A 5058-nucleotide genomic window follows, 5' to 3' on the forward strand; every position below is an offset into this window, starting at 1 on the left:
GGTTACCTGCTGACAGGTTACCTGCTAATTGGTTACCTGCTAATAGATTACCTGATAGGTTACCTGCTGACAGGTTACTCGCTGATAGGTTACCCGCTGACAGGTTACCCGCTGACAGGTTACCCGCTGACAAGTTACCCGCTGACAGGTAACCTGCTAATCGATTACCTGATAGGTTACCTGCTAATAGATTACCTGACAGGTTACCCGCTGACAGGTTACCCGCTGACAGGTTACCCGCTGACAGGTTACCCGCTGACAGGTTACCTGCTGACAGGTTACCTGTCAGGTTAGGTGGGTGATTGTATTGATCCACAAAGGTGTTTCTATTTCAATAGATGTTCCATCTTTCTGCTCTCTGCTGGTTGGTAATCAAGAGACCGCCGACCTTCTGTCTCTCTCTGTCTTTCTATGTCTCTCTCTCTATGTCTTTTTGTCTCTCTCTGTCCCTCTCTCTCTTTCTGTCTCGGTGTCTGTCTCTCTGTCCCTCTCTCTCTCTTTTCCTCTCTCCATCTCTTCCTTTCCATCTTGTTAATGATACTAAATGCTTGTGCCGCGGCTGACAGGAACACCATCATGACTGGCACTTTGTAATTACCCATAATCCTCTTGGTGTCACTTCAAACGGCCGCCAGGAGACGGTAATCCGTCTCCGGCTGGACGGACGGACGCGTTCTCCCCTGCACATTCTTCCTGCAGAAAACAGACTGATTGGTCTCAGCTGAACACACTCAGCTGCATGCTGGGAGAACACCAGAGAAAACAACGGTTTCCCGTTAGATCCCAACCTGATGAAACCACCGTCCTATTATTAACTTCTATGTGGATGATGACATATCTGTTATTGTCTGTTATTATTTATAATAACTGATGCACCCAGAGTTGGTCTGTTATTGTCAGTTATTACTTTAGGACACCCTTCCCTTTAGGGCGATAAGTCGTCCCCTTTAGGACACTGTCCCCTTTAGGGCGATGAGCCGTCCCCTTTAGGACACCATCCCCTTTAGAGCGATGAGCTGTCCCCTTTAGGACACCATCCCCTTAAGGGCTTTCAGCCGTCCCCTTTAAGGCGATGAGCCCTCCTTGTTAGGACACTGTCCCCTTAGGGCGATGAGCCGTCCCCTTTAGGACACCGTCCCCTTTAGGGCGATGAGCCGTCCCCTTTAGGACACCATCCCCTTTAGGGCTTTCAGCTGTCCCCTTTAAGACGATGAGCCCTCCTCGTTAGGACACTGTCCCCTTAGGGCGATGAGCCGTCCCCTTTAAGTCAACGGAGAAGACCGTGGACGTCTAACTTCCTGACCTTGTTAAAAGATTTTATCTCATTTTATTAGAATGATTTTATTTTGACCTTGAAACACTCGAATCATCCGTTAACCAATGATTCGGAATATTATTTACAGTCCTGTTACATCACTTCCTATGTGTGTCCTCTGACATCACTTCCTGTGTGTGTGTGTGTGTGTGTTCGTGCAGGTGCGGTGACCAACGCCGTCATCATGCCGGCTCCAGCCAATATGTTCCTGCCCGACAGCCGGCCGTCCGTCCCGCTGCCACGTTTCAGCCGCCACCTCCACACCGCCGACGGCGCAGAGGCCACGGACGTCTGCGTCCGCATCGGACTCTATGCACAGGTGGGTCAGCACACTAGAGATCACGCTAGAGATCACGCTAGAGATCACACTAGAGACCACACTAGAGACCACACTAGAGATCACGCTAGAGACCACACTAGAGATCACACTAGAAATCACGCTAGAAATCTCACTAGAGAACACACTAGAGATCACACTAGAGACCACACTAGAGATCATACTAGAGACCACACTAGAGATCTCGCTAGAAATCACGCTAGAGATCACGCTAGAGATCACGCTAGAAATCTCACTAGAGACCACACTAGAGACCACACTAGAGATCACGCTAGAGATCACGCTAGAGATCACACTAGAGACCACACTAGAGACCACACTAGAGACCACACTAGAGATCTCACTAGAAATCACGCTAGAAATCTCACTAGAGAGCACACTAGAGATCACGCTAGAGATCTCAGTAGAGATTTCACTAGAGATCCCGCTAGAGATCCCGCTAGAAACCACACTAGAGACCACACTAGAGATGTCACTAGAGATCACGCTAGAAACCACACTAGAGACCACACTAAAGATCTCACTAGAGATCTTGTTAGGGATCTCACTAGAGATCACACTAGAGACCACACTAAAGATCTCACTAGAGATCTTGTTAGGGATCTCACTAGAGATCACACTAGAGACCACACTAGAGATCTCACTAGAGATCTTGTTAGGGATTGCACTAGAGACGACACTAGAGATCACACTAGAGAAATGTTGCTGTGTTTCTGGAGGCAGAAAGTCTTTTATTTTGGATTGTTTCTGTGTTAAAGGAGGAAGAGGAAACCTACCTGCAGAAAGCCGACAAGCTGAACTCTTTGATGAATGCTGTGACGGACAAGGTGAGACTCAACACGTCTGAAACAATCCCACAATGCACTTATTATTATGATGATGTTGATGATGATGATGATTATTTTTATCATTAATAACCCTGTTCTGTTTCAGTCGGTGTTCGGCGACGGCGAGAACACGAAGGTTCGAGTCGCCGAGCTGGAAGAAGAAGTTCAGACTCTGAAGAAAGTTAATAAAGATCTATACGACTTCTCCAGTCAGCTGCTCACCAAGCCTACATAGACACACACACACACACACACACACAGATACACACACACACACACGCACAGATACACACACACACACACACACAGATACACACAGAGAGACACACACACACACATTTGAACTATGTAGTAATTTTTGTTTTTGGAAATTAAAAGTCTTTGTTTTAGTATGACTTCCTTTCTGCTCTGTTTTTTGTCTCACTCAGATTAGGGTGTGTGTGTGTGTGTGTGTGTGTGCGTGTGTGTGTGTGTGTGTATGTGTGTGTGCTAACTTGTGTGTGTTAGTTAGTTATGTAACAGCTGTCAGTTATGATCTTCTGACGAGAATCATAACTTCACGCAGGAGAATTGATCTGGATTCTCCCCAAAAACCCTGCAGCAGTAAAGCCTCTCGCTCCCTCACACTCTGTCAAATATAGAATATATATCCGGTGATGGCCGAGTCCCTGTTTCTCTTCCCCTCCTGGCTCCCAGCTCAACTCCTCCCTCCTGCTCCATAACCAGCAAGAGGCTCTTCCCGCCGCCTCCCCCATCCTGCAAGCTGCTGTCTTTCTCTCCTTCCCTGTCATTCCAATGGCTGTGAGCATTCTCCACGCTGACTGAGCGGGAAATCCTCTACAGCCAACCTAGACCTGGACCAGCCATGCCTGCCACCCTTTCCACCTGCAGTCATGCAGAAGGTGTTGGTATTTGGAGCTCTTCCTTTCAAACGCCTGTTCACACCCCTCTTCCCATGGGACTGTAAGTTCTATGAGGATGATCTTTTTTCCACTTCAGACAACAGTACCGCATCCTACCTCAGGGTTGTCTGGACAATCTGGGGGAACCGCAGCATTCCTCCCAGGTCAACCTTCTTTTCCCATGATTGGGCCTTTTGTAGCTGTCTGGTTCTTGTTTTAGCTGTGGTTGGTGGCTTTTCCCCCTCTACACCAGATAGATGTTGTTTTCCTAAATGTTTGGCGTGTCTTTTTCCTCTCCTGCTCTAAGGAGTTAGCGAGTGGCATGAGCACCTTGTCTTGGTGCCATCTATGCCTTCCTTGGGTGAGTGCTTTTTTACACCCGGACAGGTTGTGTGCCATGGTGCCCCTCATACACCGATCTCAGCAGGAAGGAGATGTGGAATGGCTCCAGTCTCCATAGGTCCGCCCAGGTTTCCTTCCTCTCGGGAAGATCCCACCTGGTCCAGGCTCCTTGGGAAAGTGAGTTATCGTACCACCTTCCTAGACATTTGATTTGATTCTCCTCTATCGATGGAATCACTTCCTCTTGCACATGCAGCTTGACTTATTGACGTTCATGGTTGAGAAGAGCATGTGCTCCCAGAAAGGCACATGGTCCGCTGAACCCCCTGGAGAGCTCAGAGAAGGGGGGTGGCAGGTGAATCAACAAGTGCATGTAGTGGTCCCTTCGTCCCTGACCGCTGTTGGATAATCCAGCTAGCTACCAAACCATCGGTACGCCGTTAACCCCGACCCTCTGCAGACCATCACAGGTATTCTCTCATGTTTCTCTATGGCTCTGTTAACTAACTCATTAATGGACTGCAGATGGAAAATATTATTATTACATTTACATGTACTGCTGTTCTTCTTCATCAGTGTGCTTTGTCCTGAATTAATACATGAAATTAAAATGTATTACATTTTTATTAAACTAATTTATTAAACTTTTGCTGTGTTCCAGGCAACTTGTAACTCACCTGTGAAAGACCTGGAACTGCAGCCAAGCCCTCTCTTCTACCCGTGGACTCGCACCAGACCTGGGTTCTCCACGTTAGATTTCCACGGCACACACACATGAATAACAATGGCGCCCCCTATTAATGCCTTACCAACGCCGGTGATTAACGGAGAGAAATAGACATAAATAGGCAACGTAAAGTAATTCAACACATTCTAATCAAAACAATATGAACATACGAGTGTGTTCTACTACGGTTATGTTTATGAAATGAAGCCCAAAGTATGTCGTCCACTTGAAAGCACTAGTGTAGTATCAGCTAGCGCTAGTATCGTATCAGCTAGCGCTAGTAGCATATCAGCTAGCGCTAGCTAACGTCAACGCTAGAAGAAGAAATGATGTTGCAATATATATATGCAGCATAGGTCACACAAGCACATGCAAGGGGCCTGTAGAGTGTATACAGTTCAGTGGGAATTTGGCTTTTATTCTGAAAGACCATTTATTATCACAGGCTTTTATTCTGAAAGACATCTTATAATCACAGGCTTGTTTTGTCACAGCAATATTCTCTTCCAAAATAAAACGTTGACTCATTCATAAAGATTTCACCCCCTCCTAGCTTCTTCCTCCCTCCTCCTCCTCCCTCGCTCTCTCCCCTCCTCCTCTCTCTTTCT

At 47.0% G+C, this 5058-nt stretch overlaps 1 protein-coding gene across 1 annotated transcript in view; it reads left to right on the forward strand.

Annotated features, from left to right (window-relative positions):
- Nucleotides 1-5058, forward strand: part of grin3bb (glutamate receptor, ionotropic, N-methyl-D-aspartate 3Bb) — a 28534-nt gene that overhangs the window by 11876 nt on the left and 11600 nt on the right. The window lies entirely within an intron of this gene.

The sequence above is a fragment of the Etheostoma cragini genome, chromosome 9 (assembly GCF_013103735.1).
Source record: "Etheostoma cragini isolate CJK2018 chromosome 9, CSU_Ecrag_1.0, whole genome shotgun sequence".
NCBI classification, from domain to species: Eukaryota; Metazoa; Chordata; class Actinopteri; order Perciformes; family Percidae; genus Etheostoma; species Etheostoma cragini.